Here is an 18702-nt window from a genome sequence, read left to right as displayed (position 1 = left end):
ATAAATAGTCTAATTTTTTTAAAAAAATCGAGATAGAATTTACATAGCAGCATTCACCCTTTTAAAGTATAAATTTTTGTTGTTGTTGTTGTTTGTTTGTTGTTTGTTTGTTTGAGGCAGAATCTTGCTCTGTCACCCAGGCTGGAGTGCAGTGGCATGATCTTGGCTCACTGCAACCTCCACCTCCCCAGTTCAAGTGATTCTCCTGCCTCAGCCTCCCGAGTAGCTGGGATTACAGGTGCCTGCAACCATGCCTGGCTAATTTTTGTATTTTTAGTAGAGACAGTGTTTCACCATGTTGGCGAGGCTGGTCTCGAACTCCTGACCTCAAGTGATCTGCCCGCCTCAGCCTCCCAAAGTGCTGGGATTACAGGCGTGAGCCACCATGCTTGGCCTGGAACCTCCCTTTCCAGTTTGAATTCCCTCATGTCTCCTACTCACACCTCTGTACTTCCAGCATTACCTCCTCCTTCTCCTTCAGTCTAAATCCCACCCATTTTACAAGTCCCACTTCAAATCACGAGTTTTTGATAAAGCCTTCCCAGGCTATCCAGCCCTCAGAGACAGCTTCCCAAATCTCATCGCATATAGTAGTTGCACCTTTTGTTTGGCAAATATTCTGCCTTTCTGGCATATATTTATGGCACATTGTAGGTGCTGCATGTATGTTAAATGAATGAATGAATCTCTACACCAGATTATAAGCAAATTGAAAGTCGTGGCTTATGCTATGTTCTAATCCAGGGCTGTAGAGTGGTTGAGGAGAGATATATGGCAATGATGAAAATATTTGAGAAGCTTAGGAGCCCCAGGGAGGGAGGAGCATTTCCCAGAGTCCTGTCTGTTTCCTTGGTTTAGAGCAACACCAATTTACCTTCTGGCTATGATCAAAATGTTTTTGTCCCCCAAAATTTATATATTAAAAACCTAATCCTCAAGGCGATGGATGGTATTAGCAGGTGGGCCCATTGGGAAGTGATTAGGTCATGAGAGGGGAGCCCTCATGAATGGAATTAGTGCCCTCATGAAAGAGGCCCCAGAGGGCTGCCTCTCCCCTTCCACCACGTGAGAACACGGAGAGTAGGTGTTGCTCACTAACCAGAAGGCAGGCTCTCCGTAGACACCACATCTGCTGGCGTCTTGATCAAAGACTTCCCAGCCTCCAGAACCATGAAGAAACACATCGTTGTTGTTTGTTTGTTTGTTTATTTTTTGAGACAGAGTTTCACTCTTGTTGGCCAGGCTAGAGTGCAATGGCACTATCTGGGCTCACCGCAACCTCCACCTTCTGGGTTCAAGCGATTCTCCTGCCTCAGCCTCCCCAGTAGCTGGGATTACAGGCATGCGACTCCATGCCTGGCTAATTTCTGTATTTTTAGTAAAGACAGGTTTCACCATGTTGGCCAGGCTGGTCTCGAACTCCTGACCTCGAGGCCGGGCGCAGCGGCTCACACCTGTAATCCCAGCACTTTGGGAGGCCAGGCAGGCAGATCACCCAGTCAATGTTAGAGCAGCCCAAACAGACTGAGACACTCCTGCAAAAGCATGCCAAGAGCAAAGGGCCTTTTCTTCTTTTAGGGTCAGGATCAGGGATGGCCTTTAGTAACCATTTTGCCTTGGACTTTCCTGTCCAACTTCTCATGTTCTCTTGATTTGACACCCAGATGTATGGCCAGCAGACTCCTACAGGGCCACTAACAGCTCCTCTGCAATGTGCTCTGATAGCACAAAGGTGTCAGTTCTTCCTCTCAGCCACCACTGCCTGTGGAGAGAGGGACAGAAGTAACAAGTGAGAAGACCCCTCATACCTTCTCTCACTCTACCTCATGATGATATTCTTCAAAATCTGTGGGCTCCTTTAGTTTGAGCATCACTAGTATATTATAATATGGTATGTTATAATACAGCATAATATAGTATAGTGTAGTGTAGTATGGTATAGTATATTCACCAATCTATTTTTTGTTCTTTTTTTTTTTTTTTTTTTTTTTTTGAGAAGGAGTCTCGCTCTGTTGCCAGGCTGGAGTGCAGTGGCGTAATCCTGGCTTACTGCAGCCTCCGCCTCCTGGGTTCAAGTGATTCTCCTGCCTCAGCCTCCTGAATAGCTGAGATTACAGGCACGTGCCACCACACCCGGCTAATTTTTGTATTTTTAGTAGAGACGGGGTTTCACCATATTGGCCAGGATGGTCTCGATCTCTAGACCTTGTGATCCACCCGCCTTGGCCTCCTAAAGTGCTGGGATTACAGGTGTGAGCCACCACGCCCGGCCTTTTTTTTCTTCATTTTTTTTAGGTTTCTGGAGGGGTCCAGCTTCTGTTACTCTCTTGTCCCGTAAGCTGGATACCACTATTTTATGTGTAATTCTATTTTTATTTATTTATTTATTTTGAGATGGCGTCTTGCTCTGTCGCTCAGGCTGGAGTGCAGTGATGCGATCTCAGCTCACTGCAACCTCCGCCTCCCAGGTTCAAGCGATTCTCCTGCCTCAGCCTACCAAGTAGCTGGGACTACAGGCACCTGCCACCACACCCAGCTAATTTTTGTATTTTTAATAGAGACAGGGTTTCACCATGTTGACCGGGCTGGTCTGGAATTCCTGACCTCATGATCCGCTCGCCACGGCCTCCCAGAGTGCTGGGATTACAGGCATGAGCCACCATATCTGGCCTTGTGATTTGATTTTTCCAGCTAATGATAATCACTTTCTGAAAATAAGTGCTTTTAGTTTTATCTTAATATTTTGAAAAAATATCTTTACCAGAACTCTTCCCTCATCAGTGAATAGCGTTCATTGGACAGTTCTTCCTGGTCAAGGAAAAGGGAAAAGGAAACTTCTGGGTTACTTTTGGCCTTACGATTCTAACTACATATCCGTGAACACATCACAAAATGCTATCTGTTGTCTCACATATTTGACAGATGAGTTGAAATGCTTTTTTGTAATTCAGCAAACATTTAACATGGGAACACTGTGCTAGGCTTTTGTGAAATATATAGATGAATGAGAAAGTCTTGGCCATCCGTGGATGATAAGACACAAACACAGATAACGTCACAAGAACTATTTCAGGCATCCCTTCTGACTCACCACTGGCAATAGATTGGGCCTTAGACCAAGAAAAACGAAACCCAAGATTAAAAAAAAAAAGTCCTTTCAATTTACTGGGCAATCAACCAAAACGACAGACTTTTCAGGTTTTAGATAACATTACAAAGAATCTTTCTTGATTATACCTTTGCTCTTGTAGCAATGTAAAACGTTTTCTGTGATTATAGTTAAAGTGCTGGTTATGTGACTGTTTTACCTTTGGGGATAGATATGGATTTTTACTTGTGTTTAATTGCGGAGAGTGAATACATAACTCCTCTCCTCCCCAGCCCCTGCCTACCTTCAGGGGGGCAAGGGGGAATCAGGAAGGAACTAAAATACAAGGCTTTTCCTCCCATTTTACATTCAAACTTGTCTCACAGGAAATGAACAAAATAGTGATTCTCAAATGTAACATTGTGCTTCTCTGTGCTGTGGTACAAAAAGAGCTTTACAGGAATTTTTTTAAGGACAAATATGGAACTTGGATTTTCTTTTCTTCTCTTTTCTTTTTTTTTTTTTTTTTTTTTGAGACAGAGTCTTACTCTGTCCCTGAGGCTGGAGTGTTGTGGAGCGATCTCGGCTCACTGCAACCTCCGACTCCAGGGTTCATGCAATTCTCCTGTCTCAGCCTTCCAAGTAGCTGGGATTACAGGCGCCTGCCACCACATCTGGCTAAGTTTTGTATTTTTAGTAGAGATAGGGTTTCGCCATATTGGCCAGGCTGGTCTTGAACTCCTGACCTCATGTGATCCACTCACCTCGGCCTCCCAAAGTGTTGGGATTACCGGTGGGAGCCACCGCACCCGGCCAAGAACTTGAATTTTCATTTCCTGAAGAATAAATGCCAAATTCCTTTACATTCAAGATCTGCAAAATCTCATCCCGAATCATTTCCAGCTTTAGCTATATATCCACCCTTACTCCATGTACCCAGCAACATCCTGTGAAGCATGTGGAATATTTTTATTTCCATATCTGGATTCCATCCCCCCCTTTAAAATACCCTTTTTCTTTTCTTTCTTCACAATCCTACTGCTAAAATCCTCCTCTTTCAAGGCACATCTTCAAAGAGGAGGCATCCATAAAGCATCCCACTCACCATTCTCTAAACTAGTATTTCTCCTTTCCTGAATTTTAATAATTTTCTATAATTAAGAGTTATTGTGGCTGGAGCAGTAGCTCATGCCTGTAATCTAGCACTTTGGGAGGCTGAGGTGGGTACATCACATGAGATCAGGAGTTTGAGACCAGCCTGGCCAACATGGTGAAACACCGTCTCTACTAAAAATACAAAAATTAGCCAGGCGTGGTGTTGTGCACCTGTAGTCCCAGCTACTCGGGAGGCTGAGGCAGGAGAACTGCTTGAGCCCGGAAGGCAGAGGTTGCATTGACCTGAGATCGGCCACTGTTCTCCAATCTGGGCAACAGAGTGAAACTCCATCTCAAAAAAAAAAAAAAGAAAAAAAAGAGGAAAAAAAGTTATTGCTTTTGTAATCAGAAATAAAAACTAAATGGTTTGCCTTTGCTTTATTGGTAAATTTAAAAAAGAAATAAAAACTAAAATGTATAAAATAGCTTGTCAAATAAAAAATGAACATAACTTTTTTTTTTTTGAAGCCGATTCTATCTTTGCTCACTGAAACCTCCACCTCCCAGGGTCAAGTGATTCTCCTACTTCAGCCCAGTAGCTGGGGTTATAGGCACGTGCCACCATGCCCAGCTAATTTTTGTAGTTTTAGTAGAGACAGATTTCGCCATATTGGCCAGGCTGGTCTTGAACTCCTGACCTCAGGTGATCCACCGGCCTCGGCCTCCCAAAGTGCTGGGATTACAGGTGTGAGCCACTGCACCCAGCCTAAACTTTTGCACCTTGAATATAAGCAGAAGGACACAATTGATATCTGCCTAAGAGGTGTGTCAGCCTCATTCTTTGGTCAATTTCTCCCCCTCTCCCACCTTCAGCCCCTACCCTCATTCCAAACATGTAGCAATAAAAAGTTTATAAAAAAGGGGAAATAAAAATGATGTAGTTAGTTCAGAATGCAAAAACGTACATACCTCCACGGCACAGAAACAAACAAAAATTACACAGTGAAGAGAGCTGAATTGCAGCTGTATACCTACTTGCCTTCTGTTCTTATGTCCAGGGCTTTGGCTCCCACAGGGTAGTGAAGAGTAACAGTAGACAACATCACGCAGAGGGCTTTGAGGATGGGGACTAGCAATGGGGCTCCCTCTTGTGATGGAGCCTGAAAAAAAGTTGGATACCCCATGGCTTAAAGGTATGGAAGCAGAAGTTGGGAAAGGAATTCAAGGACAGAGCCTGATGTAATGAAGGAATCAAAAGAAAAAAATACAACACTTTAATGGAAGATTTTTTAGAAGACAAATTAATGCATGTCATAGTCCTATAAATTTTTCTCAAATTGACATGTGGGTTTAATTTTTTGGTATTCCTGGCTTATTTTGATATTGTAAATATTGTGACAATTGTGATATTGTGATATTTACAATATCAAACTAAGGCAGGAATACCAAGAAAAAATGCTGTGTTTCTGCTCTGAACTGAGGTCCCAGACTGCCATGTGGAGGTAAAGGCAATACTGTCAGGTAGGAAAAAGTGAGCATGGAGGGAACAGGAAACAGAAAATAAAAGACTACAGCTCTTTCTGCTCAGAATAGCCTCCTGCAAAGTAAAATTCAAAACCACATTAAAATATTTTACATAAGAAAGAATATGAATTCCACCTCCCCAGTTAAGAGTATGAATTCACTCTAGTTAAAATTAGGCCTGGCATGGTGGCTCTTCTCTGTAGTCTCAGCATTTTGAGAGGTCAAGCGTTTGAGACCAGCCTCGGCAACACAGCGTGACCTTGACCTTAACCTAAAAATAAAAAAATTAGCCATGCATAGTGGCTCACTTCTGCAGTTCCAGCTACTCAGGAGGCTGAGGCGGGAGGATGGCTTGAGCCCGGGAGATTGAGGCTGCAGTGAGCCATGATCATGCCATCGCACTCCAGCCTGGGCTGCAAAGCCAGACTGTCTCAAATAAATAAATAAATAAAATAATAATAATAATAATTTTGTGGAACTGCTTGATAAGGAATTGAAAATAAATGTGCTTAGGATACTTAAAGAGATAAAGATATTTCCTCCATTAAAAAAGAACAAGCAAATAGGAAGCAAAAAAAAAATCTATTATGCAACAAGAAATAGGTAGATCTGAAAGAGAAACAAGTAGAAATTTAAAAATAGACATTAAAATTAAAAAATCAATTGAAAAAATGAACTCTAGGCTGGATACCTTTGAAAAGGGGATTACTGAATTGGAGGGGAGGACTTCACACAATCATGGTCAAAGACGAGAATAACATGAGAGAACCATGAAGGAGTATTGAGGTTAGATTGCGAGGATTCCAGGAGAAAATGAAGGGAAAGTTAATTTTTACAAAAGCGTGTTACATACCAAAAGGATAAAGAAGTCAAATCATTACAGAACAATTTTAAAACATCAGGAACAACAAGAAAATCTTAAGGGCTATCAGAGATAAAAGACAGATTAGGAGCAAAGGAATGACAATTAGGAATGACAATTAGGAATGACAATTAGGCAACTGTCTTCTCAAATGAGAGATTAAATGCCACAAAGAAGCCAGTGAAGTAGTATCTTCAAGGTGCTGAGGGAAAACAGTATCTACACTGCTGAACTACTGCAATGTGGGTGCAAAATAAAACCATTTTTCATTCTTTTCCACAAAAATATATCTAACAAGCTTGTTATGTGAAATCAAACAATATTTTTGGCATTTTGTCAATAATTCAAACTCTTACCAATAATTCAAACTCACTGATACCTAACTAGGAGTGCTTTGTATTTTGGAAGATTCCCTAAACTAAAAATATATTCAAGGCTGGCCACGGTGGCTCACGCCTGTAATCCCAGCACTTTGGGAGGCCGAGGTGGGCAGATCACAAAGTCAGGAGTTCAAGACCAGCCTGGCCAATATGGTGAAACCCTGACTGTACTAAAAATACAAAAAATTAGCCGGGCATGGTGGCGCCTGTAGTCCTAGCTACTCGGGAGGCTGAGGCAGGAGAATCGCTTGAACCTGGGAGGTGGAGGTTACAGTGAGCTGAGATCGTGCCACTGCCCTACAGCCTGGGTGACAGAACGAGACTCCGTCTCAAAAAACAAAACAAAACAAAACAAAAAAAAATATATATATATATTTACAACATATGTAAATATAACTGAAGAACTACTTCAAATAATATTGAAATTCACAGAATTCTAAAGATTTATAGCCTAGAAGTATCATAAATTTGTCTGCAGTTGGCCGGGCGTGGTGGCTCAGGCCTGTAATCCCAGCCGAGGTGGATGGATCACGAGGTCAGAAGTTCAAGACCAGCCTGACCAATATGGTGAAACCCCATCTCTACTAAAAATACAAAAATTAGCTGGGTATGGTGGCGGACGCCTGTAATCCCAGCTACTTGGGAGGCTGAGGCAGAGAATTGCTTGAACCCGGGAGGCAGAAGTTGCAGTGAGCCGAGATCACACCACTGCACTCCAACCTGGGTGATAGAGTGAGGCTCCGTCTCAAAAGAAAAAAAAAAAAAAGGGTCTGCAGTCAAACATACTGTGCTAATTATGAAAAAATGTCTTAACAACTATTAAACCAAAAGGAGAATAAAATTGAGGGGAAATATATGGTTTTAAAGTCCTATGACAAACGGAAGATTAGTAATTGCGGTTTTTCCCATTAAAAGTAATGGCAAAAACCACAATTACTTTTGCACCAACCTAATAAAAAGGAATAATATAGGCCGAGCGAGGTGGCTCATGCTTGTAATCCCAGCACTTTGGGAGGCCGAGGCAGGTGGATCACGAAGTCAGGAGATCGAGACCATCCTGGCTAACACGGTGAAACCCCATTTCTACTAAAAATACAAAAAATATTAGCTGGGCATGGTGGCGGGCGCCTGTAGTCCCAGCTACTCAGGAGGCTGAGGCAGGAGAATGGCATGAACCCGGGAGGCGGAGCTTGCAGTGAGTGAGATTGCACCACTGCACTCCAGCCTGGGCGACACAGGGAGACTCCGTCTCAAAAAAAAAAAAAAAAAAAAGCAATAATATAAAATCGATTTAATGACCAAAATTTCTTATTGAATCCCTGATTGTCATTTTTGGCAACTTAACCCCATCTGTCAGAAGCTAGTGTGCTATGCTGTCAGAAATTCTCCACTCTCTCATCAGAGCCATGCCAAATGCAGTAAGAACCCTGGCTGAAAGTTAGGAAGTTGATGTTAGCAACTTTGAGTGCTGCACACACCTTCCCCATAGAGGCTGAATCCTTATGCTTATGTGTATCCCTGAAAGATTTAAAGGCCTGTCACCCTTTCATACCAAAAAATACCTTCTCAACATGCTGTAAAAGGGTTCCTTACTTTGGCGGAGGGAGACAACCACATACATCATATACAGAAATTTATCACAATAAGGTTCCAAATCCTATTTTATATTTTAAACTACACTATGGTAATATTTAAACCATTCCATTCCAGGCAATATTCCACACTAGAACAGTAAATATCTTTAAAAAAAAAAAAAAAAAAGGTCAGGCACGGTGGCTCATGCCTGTAACCCCAGCACTTTGGGAGGCTGAGGCAGGTGGATCACAAGGTCAGGAGTTCGAGACCAGCCTGGCCAACATGGTGAAACCCCGTCTCTACTAAAAATACAAAAATTAGCCAGGCATGGTGGCATGCACCTGTAATCTCAGCTACTCAGGAGGCTGAGGCAGAAGAATCGCTTGAACCCGGGAGGCTGAGGTTGCAGTGAGCCAAGATTGCGACACTGCACTCCAGCCTCGGTGACACAGTGAGACTCCATCTCGGGAAAAAGAAAAAAAAAATACTGCATATAGTCTCTGTCTCTGTCTCTGTCTCTCTTTCTCTCTCTGAAGACTGGGGCTGATGGTCACCAAAGACGGCAGCACTGGTGTGAACAAAGAGGCTGCTTAAAGTCAGTGCCCATTCTGATGGGTCAGTGCCCTGTTCTGGCTTGTGAGTGCCTGTCTCTCCACCGCTCCCCATCACCACAATCCTCTCATCCTTCTTCAACCGCTCCCCGCCCCCGCAGGAAGAGAGCATGCTGATTGGTCAGCTCAGTTTGATTCCAGGGCCCTGGCTGTTACATATTTTGAATAATACCTTGTATTGTAGCAGGTCTTCTTGAAAGTGGCAAGGAGAAAAGTGACTCAGATACATTTGTACACGGAAAACAGATTTTAGCACACAAATTGACAGATTATGTTAGAAAATTTATTTAACAATTGTGAAAAACAATTATGGGGTGAGGGTGCTTAAAAGAATGTTAAACCTCCAGAGAACACTATTATGATGGGGTGGGAGGTAAAGTTCTACAATAAATTATTCAAGCATACTTTAATATGTCACAATGTGCTTAAGAAAAGAAAAAACAGTAAAAACTTTCGATTTTGTTAGAAAAAAGTATTTTATGGCCGGGCACGGTGGCTCAGGCCTGTAATCCTAGCATTTTGGAAGGCCAAGGTGGGTGGATCACCTGAGGTCAGGAGTTTGAGACCAGCCTGGCCAACATGGTGAAACCCTGCCTCTGCTAAAATATAAAAATTAGCCGGGGGTGATGGTGCGCCCCTGTAATCCCAGCTATTCCAGAGGTTGAGGCATGATAATTGCTTGAACCCAGGAGGCTGAGGTTGCAGTGGGCTGAGATCATGCCACTGCACTCCAGCCTGGGTGACAGAGTGAGACCCTGTCTCCAAAAAAAAAAAAAAAAAAAGAGAAAAAAGTATTTTTTAAATAATATACATGTAAAAAAATTTAAAGTCTATTGTAAAAGAATTGAATTGTATAGCCTCCAATAAGAAAAAGAAAGAAAATATAGGAAAATTTATCAAACCAATCAGTTAGTCCAGGCAAACGAGATAGGTTGTGTTAAGGTAATGGTGGAGAAGAAAAAAGGAAAGCAAAAGATAATAAACAGAAAGCTTCTACTGAAAGAGCTTTTAAAAATACCCATGCTCTTTGGAACACTTGTGCAGTTCGTGGGAATGTAAAATGATGCAGCTGCTATGGAAAACAGAATGGAGGTTCCTCAAAAAATTAAAAATATACTTACCATATGATCCAGCAATTCCACTTCTAGCTGCATATCCAAAAGAATTGAAAGCAGGATTTCAAAGAGATATAGTATTTGCACACCCGTGTTCACAGCGGCGTTATTCACAATAGCCAAGATGTGGAAACAACCTAAATGTCCATCGATAGATGAATCGATAAAGAAAATGTGTTATGTACATACCATTAAATATTATTCAGCCTTAAAAAGGAAAGATATATAGTATTTGCACACCCATGTTCACAGTGGCATTATTCACAATAGCCAAGATGTGGGAACAACCTAAATGCCCATCGATAGATGAATCGATAAAGAAAATGTGTTACGGGCCGGCGTGGTGGCTCAGGCCTGTGATCCCAGCCGAGGTGGGTGGATCACGAGGTCAGGAGATGGAGACCATCCTGGCTAACACGGTGAAACTCCGTCTCTACTAAAAATACAAAAAAATAGCCGGGCATGGTGGCGAGCGCCTGTAGTCCCAGCTACTCGGGAGGCTGAGGCAGGAGAATGACAAGAACCCGGGAGGCGGAGCTTGCAGTGAGCCGAGATCACGCCACTGCACTCCAGCCTGGGCGACACAGCAAGACTCCATCTCAAAAAAAAAGAGAAAAAAGAAAATGTGTTATGTACGTACCATGAAATATTATTCAGCCTTAAAAAGGAAGGAAATGCTGACACATGCTACAACATAGATGAGCCTTGAGGACATTATGCTATGTGACATAAGCCACAAAAGACAAATACTGTATGATTCCACTTACATGAGGCATCTGAAGTAGTCAAACTCATAGAAACAAAAAGTAGAATGGTGGTTGCCAGGACCTGATGAGAAGGGGAAGTGGGGAGTTGTTTAATGGGTGTAGATGGCCGGGCGCAGTGGCTTATGCCTGTAATCTCAGCACTTTGGGAGGCCGAGGCAGGTAGATCACGAGGTCAGGTGTTTGAGACCAGCCTGGCCAATATGGTGAAACCCCATCTCTACTAAAAATACAAAAATTAGCCGGGCATGGTGGTGAGCGCCTTAGTTTCAGCTACTTGGGAGGCTGAGGCAGAAGAATCGCTTGAACCCAGGAGGTGGAGGTTGCAGTGAGCCAAGATCATGCCACTGCACTCCAGCCTGGGCAACAGAGCAAGACTCTGTCTCAAAAAAAAAAAGGTGTAGGGATTCAGCTTTGCAAGATGAAAAACTTTTGGAAATCTGTTGCATCACAATGTAAATTTACTTAACACTACTAAACTGTACACTTAAAAATGATTAAGATGGCAAATTTTACGTTGTGCGTTTTTTTTTGTTGTTGTTGCTGTTGTTTGTTCTACCACAATTTAAAAAAATACCCATTCTTAGGATCCAAGTAATTTCTTTTTTTTTTTCTTGAGACGCAGTCTTGCTCTGTCGCCTAGGATGGAGTGCAGTGGCACGATCTTGGCTCACTGCAACCTCTGCCTCTCGGGTTCAAGGGATTCTCCTGCCTCAGCCTCCCAAGTAGCTGGGACTACAGGCATGTGCCACCAGGCCTGGCTAATTTTTGTATTTTCAGTACAGACAGGTTTCACCGTGTTGGACAGGCTGGTCTCGAACGCCTGACCTCATGATGTGCCCGCCTCGGCCTCCCAAAGTGCTGGGATTACAGGCATGAGCCGCCGTGCCTGGCTGATCCAAGCAATTTCAATTTAATGTCTCTAAGGGAGCAGGGAGCAAATTCCCTTTGTTCTCTGCCTGGGTATTTCTGGATCTTTTTTAAAGCTTCCCAGATAATTTTTTATATACAGCCTAGGTGAAAGTAATTGACGTCTGCATTTCCTTTAAGAAACTTACCTAAGGCCGGGCGCGGTGGCTCATGCCTATAATCCCAGCAGTTTGGGAGGCTGAGGCGGGTGAATCACCTGAGGTCAGGAGTTTGAGACCAGCCTCAACATGGAGAAACCCTGTCTCTACTAAAAATACAAAATTAGCCGGGCGTGATGGTGTATGCCTGTAATCCCAGCTCCTCAGGAGGCTGAGGCAGGAGAATTGCTTGAACCCGGGAGGCAGAGGTTGCGGTGAGCCGAGATCATGCCATTGCACCCCAGCCTGGGCAACAGAGCGAAACTCCGTCTCAAAAAAAAAAAAAAAAAAAGGAATTTACCTAAGGCCGGGCGCAGTGGCTCACGCCTGTAATCCCAACACTTTGGGAGGCCAAGGCGGGTGGATCACCTGAGGTCGGGGGTTTGAGACCAGCCTGACCAACATGGAGAAACCCCATCTCTACTAAAAATACAAATTAGCTGGGCATGGTGGTGCATGCCTATAGTCCAGCTACTCGGGAGGCTGAGGCAGGAGATTTTCTTGAACCTGGGAGGCGGAGGTTGCAGTGAGCCAGAGGTTGCAGTGAGCTGAGATCACACCACAGCCTGGGGAGAGAGGGAGACTCTGTCTCAAATTAAAAAAAAAAAGAAGAAAAATAATAATAAAAAAAGGAGCTTATCTAAAACAAAATCATGAATTTGAAACAAAATTTTAAAAGAAGGGTGGGAGAGAGTTTGGAAAGATAAATATAAAGCAAATAGAGGGCCGGGCGCGGTGGCTCACTCCTGTAATCCCAGCACTTTGGGAGGCCGTGCGGGCGGATCACCTGAGGCCGAGAGTTCGAGACCAACCTGGCCAACATGGTGAAAACCCTTCTCTACTAAAAATACAAAAATTAGCAAGGTGTAATGGTGCACTTCTGTAATCCCAGCTACTCAGGAGGCTGAGGCAGAAGAATCGCTTGAACCTGGGAGGCAGAGGTTGCAGTGGCCTGAGATAGTGCCATTGCACTCCAGCCTGGGCAACAAAGTGAGACTCCGTCTCCAAAAAAAAAAAAAAAAAAAATTCATACAGGCCCAGGCGTTGAGGGAAGCTCAGCTTCTTCACTCACTGTATGTGACAGCTGGGGCCTCACTTCTCAACTTGCAATGGACAAAGCGCAGTGGAGCTTCTTAACCTGGATGGCAGAAGGGAGAAGAGAGATGGATTTGCAGATGCATTCATGTGGAGACAGCTATCTTTAAACTTATATTGTGCCATTATAAATGAGAACAACAACAGCCTTCCCTGGGTTAGAATGGGGAAGTTGAATAATTTCAGTAATTTAAAACAAAGCAGTAAGTCAAAGTCAAAGACTCCTAAAAGGATTTTAATTACTGCAAGAGTATAGAGTCCCTTCAAACAGGCTCCCTTTCTAAAAACACAGCAATCCTAGCTCTGGGGAATAAATGTAATACTGACTGAAACCACAAATGATGACTGAGAATGAAAAAAAGAGCTATGTAATTTAAATAAGCATTTTCTTTTAAAAGTATCTATTTTTTTAAAAGAAAGAAAAAATATTTCAAAATATGTTTGTTGGCCTATCCTCAATCTACAGACACATTCATAGACATTTCTCTCAAGGTTCTCCCCGAAGAAAGACACCATCTCCCAGACAAGAAGAAATTATATTTTGCAAGGTTTTGAATGAGAACACGCCTCCAAATCAAACATGTATGTTGTCTTAATGATTAAAGTAGTCTCTTGTTTTACAAAGGCAGATTTGATCCTTCTATCAAATAAAGCATGTTTTGATGATTAAAATGTTTGTAAACACAGCAATAGTCAGAAAGAACACTTTCATTTGTTGAATCCATTTTTCCTCTATCTCTTCTTTCCTTTCTTCACTGAGTTGCCCATAAGGGCCAGGCAGGTGGTGCAAAATAGCGGAAAGTGTTAGATGCAAGAGTAGGGATGCTGGGGTGGTGATGAACTGGAGAGCGCGGGCTCCATCTGCAACGAGAAGCCACTGGTCAGCAAGAGCCAATGGGTGCCTTGCAGGAATGCTGGCCCAGTGCTAAGAGATTATCCTGTTACTCAAATAAGCCAGAATTCTTCATATTCATATGAAACCTCTCAGGTTCCAAATGGTTGCAATCCATTTAAACATTTGTTTAAACCAGGCGAGCCAACAGTGAGTGACCAGATTGCAGTCTTTGACTTAACCTGTTTAAGCTCAACTTTCTCATCTAGATCAACGGGCTACAATACAGAAAACACTTTTTAAAAAATAATAAAAGCTGAACTCATTGAGTCCTTACTTTGTGCTAGACAGTGTTTCAAATACTTCATAAATATTAATTCATGGCCGGGCGTGGTGGCTCACGCCTGTAATCCCAGCACTTTGGGAGGCTGAGATCGAGACCATCCTGGCTAATACGGTGAATCCCCGTCTCTACTAAAAATACAAAAAATTAGCCTGGCGTGGTGATGGGTGCCTGTAGTCCCAGCTACTCGGGAGGCTGAGGCATGAGAATGCCGTGAACCCGGGAGGCAGAGCTTGCAGTGAGTGTCTCTCTGCCTGGGTATTTCTATATCTTTTTTAAAGCTTTCCAGATAATTTTTTATATACACACAGACACACATACATAAAGGCTGGGCTCAGTGGCTCAGGCCTGTAATCTTAGCACTCTGGGAGGCCAAGGTGGGCAGATTGCTTGAGCTCAGGAGTTTGAGACCAGCCTGGGCAACATGGTGAGACATTGTCTCTATAAAAAATACACACACACACACACACACACACACACACACACACACAAATTAGCTGGGCATGGTGGTGCGTCCCAGCTACTCGGGAGGCTGGGCAACAGAGTGAGACCCTGTTTCAAAAAAAAAAATCTAGTTTTGCCCAAAGTGAGAATCTTCACAGCAAGCAACACCCTTCCCCTCCCCCTCTTCACACCCCAAACTTATCCCGTATGTCCCTCATTTTATTGAAATAAATAATTCCTGGCAGCAGTGCTCTGCAGGCCTAGGCTAGGCTCTGTGTGGGGAATCAAGGACGAATCAGACATAGAATTGCCCTGCAGTAGTTCGCTGTTGTCAGGAGAAAAAGACAAGAAATAACAGTAGCAAGAGAGAGAAAGGGGAAAGTGTCATAAGGAACACAGCTAAAGTGTTCCAGAAATTTAGAGGAGAGAGATTACTTCCAGCTGCACCCTTAATCACATATTGCCTCACCTCTCTTGTATTATTGTCTTGTCTGGTTATTAATTCCTGTATCGTTAAACAACAGCAAACCAGTCACACTGAATAATTGATGGTGTTGCTTCTTCCTCCACATCCAGATCATCAGCTCCTCCAAGTCAGGATTGGAGACTCTGATAGGCACATTTCAGAGGCTAATGTCTATAGGCCCCCTCTTTTTTTTTTTTTTTTTTTTTTTAGATGGAGTCTCACTCTGTCACCCAGGCTAGAATGCAGTGGTGCGATCTCGACTCACTGCAACCTCCACCTCCTGGGTTCAAGCAATTCTCCTGGCTCAGTCTCCTGAGTAGCTGGAATTATAGGCATGCACCATCTTGCCTGGCTAGTTTTTGTATTTTTAGTAGAGATGGGGTTTCACCATATTGGCCAGGCTGGTCTTGAACTCCTGACCTCAAGTGATCCACCTACCTCAGCCTCCCACAGTGCTGGGATTGTAGGTGTGAGCCCCAGCGCCCAGCCTATCTATAGCCTTAAGAATACCTGCTTCAGCAGAAGAGACCACCAATAAAGTGTTATGGGAATAAAGCCTGTAACAATATAGTCCTTTATTAGCTTACTAATATTTCTTCAATGAGTTCAACAAAATAGGAAATTCAAAGTGATAAATAGAAGACTGCTTTTCAGCTGGCTGCGGTGGCTCAAACCTGTAATCCCAGCACTTTGGGAGGCCAAGGTGAGCGGATCACCTGAGATCGGGAGGTCGAGACCAGCCTGACCAACATGGAGAAACCCTGTCTCTACTAAAAATGCAAAATTAGCCGGGTGTGGTGGCGCATGCCTGTAATCCCAGCTACTGGGGAGGCTGAGACAGGAGAATTGCTTGAACCTGGGAGGCAGAGGTTGCAGTGAGCCGAGATCGTGCCATTGCACTCCAGCCTGGGCAACGAGAGCAAAACTCCATCTCAAAAAAAAAAAAAAAAGAAGACTGTTTTTCCCTAGAGTCACCTTTTTTTAAATTCTAGTGGGAGAAAATGTCTTCTTATTGGTGTTTCCTGGTTCCAGTGATGGATATCTCAGTTGGGTTTGTTCCCTCCTCTTGGCTACACAGAAATGTCAAATAAAGGTGACTAACTGTAATAGTAAATACACCTTGGGTGTTTAGACTGTTTTTATATAGTAATCTGAGACTCTTCTGAAGGCTTTTGTGTGTGCACCACCAGAGTATTGCCTTTTGGCATCATTTCCAAGTCTTTCCGAAAAACATGCTATGTTTCCTTTTTTCGTTTCTGATTTTTAAATGACAGATGGTTAGGAAATGTCTTCTTTACTCTTATAATTATTTTCCCCAGTTTTTCTCCATTAAACAGCAATTACTCTCATGCATAATCTTCTTAAGTAGTTATTTTCTAGCTCCTGAAGAGCATAATCACCATGAATGCATTCATCTTATGCACTTCATGGTTTTTCTCAGCGTGAAACTTCTACTGAATATAATTTGTACCACAGTAACTAACATGGACACTTAAACATGTTTGGTAGTTAACTTTTTATAAGCAGACCAAATTTTTAGATGAAACATTCATCTGTTTTACAAAGGGTCATTTTCCTGGAATCTATCCAAAAGTACCTTCAAAGGGAAATTAGAAATATGACTACCGTATTTTAAATATTTTCCAAGGGAGTGGTGGAGTGAGAAAAATCTTTTTCCTCTGGCTTAAATTATCTCACATTATACCATGCTAAGCAGTTTACAAAACATGCAAATTATCTGCTTTGCAGAGAAGTAAAACCCCTTGTAAATTTATTTTTTCATGCTAGCAATATCAAAAACAATTTAACTTACACTATGCCAAACAAATCTTATTCTTATTAATTAATTAATTAGTTAATTTGAGACGGAGTTTTGCTCTGTTGCCCAGGTTGGGGTGCAGTGGCATGATCTCGGCTCACTGCAACCTCCGCCTCCTGGGTTCAAGTGATTCTCCTCCCTCAGCCTCCCAGGTAGCTGGGATTACAGGCATTGTCACCATGCCTGGCTAATTTTCATATTTTTAATAGAGACGGGGTTTCACCATGTTGGCCAGGCTGGTCTCAACCTTCTAACCTCAGGTGATCCACCTACCTCGGCCTCCCAAAGTGCTGGAATTACAGGTGTGAGCCACAGCACCTGGCCCCCCAAAAACTTGAGATTTAACAGTTAAACATATAAATCAAGTCATGGAGTAGTGAAAACAGAAACAAGCAGTTATGATATCTTCAGAAGAATTATAACTTATCTAAAAGCTTGGAAACAGTAAATGAAATATCAAAAGACAAAAACAAGAGATTTGATAATTTGTGAATTGTAATATTAAAGGTGATTTTGGCAGGCCATATTATTTTACCAGAAGCCACTCATGATGAATTTAGAAGAAATTTTATTCTTGGCATTTGGCACTCAGTGATGTCTACATTTTACAAATAATCTCAAAAGCCAATGATACACAAAATTTTTTGCTTTTGTTGTTGAGTGTCAAAGTTTGAATTCTGTGGAAGGCATAGTATCCTTAAGTCTCTCAATAAAAAGTAGGCCGGGTGCAATGGCTCACACCTGCAATCCCGGCAGTTGTTGAGTGTCAAAGTTTGAATTCTGTGGAAGGCATAGTATCCTTAAGTCTCTCAATAAAAAGTAGGCCGGGTGCAATGGCTCACACCTGCAATCCCGGCACATTGGGAGGCTGAGATGGATAGATCACCTGAGGTCAGGAGTTCAAGACCAGCCTGGCCAACATGGTGAAACCCCACCTCTACTAAAAATACAAAAATTAGCCAGGCATGGTGGTGCACATCTGTAATCTCAGATACTTGGGAGGCTGAGGCAGGAGAATCGCTTGAACCTGGGAGGTGGAGGTTGCAGTGAGCCAAGATCACCCCACTGTACTCTACCCTGGGTGACATAGTGAGACTCTGTCTCAAAAAAAAAATATCCTATCTGACCCCCCATCTTAGTCTGTTTCTGCTGCTATAACAAAATACCACAGACTGAGCAATTTATTTTTAAAAACCCCAGAAATCTATTTCTTACAGTTCCAAAGACTGGGAAGTCCAAGATGAAGGCACCAGCAGGTTTGTTGCCTGGTGAGGGCCCAGTGTTTGCTTTCATGAACACTGCATCCTCAGGAGGGAGGAACACTGTGACCTCACATGGCAGAGGGCAGAAGGGGAAAGGGCTGAACACAGTTGGTTAAGATTTTTTGTAAGTCAGTCAAGCCTAATGCCACTCACGAGGGCTCCACTCTCATGACTTAATCACCTCTGGAAAGCCCCACTTCTTTTTTCTTTTTTTTTTTGAGATGGAGTTTCACTCTTGTCGCCCAGGCTGGAGTGCAGTGACACCATCTCGGCTCTCTGCAACCTCTGCCTCCCAGGTTCAAGCGATTCTCCTGCCTCAGCCTCCCGAGTAGCCAGGACTACAGGTGCATGACACCATGC

The 18702-nt window shown here is 43.0% G+C and overlaps 1 long non-coding RNA gene across 1 annotated transcript; it reads right to left on the bottom strand.

Moving 5' to 3' along the window:
- Positions 1-1186: 1186 nt before the first annotated feature.
- On the bottom strand, positions 1187-18434 carry LOC101152836 (uncharacterized). The gene is made up of 4 exons (XR_002004870.3): positions 18296-18434; positions 13154-13219; positions 5219-5343; positions 1187-1762 (listed from the first exon to the last, which is right to left on the bottom strand). It is a non-coding gene; the product is annotated as an uncharacterized lncRNA (long non-coding RNA).
- Between the last annotated feature and the right edge of the window lie 268 nt (positions 18435-18702).

This window comes from Gorilla gorilla, chromosome 11, assembly GCF_029281585.2.
Source record: "Gorilla gorilla gorilla isolate KB3781 chromosome 11, NHGRI_mGorGor1-v2.1_pri, whole genome shotgun sequence".
Lineage (NCBI taxonomy): Eukaryota > Metazoa > Chordata > Mammalia > Primates > Hominidae > Gorilla > Gorilla gorilla.
Note: the sequence above shows the minus strand (reverse complement) of the source record. Positions and strands in the feature narration are given on the sequence as shown.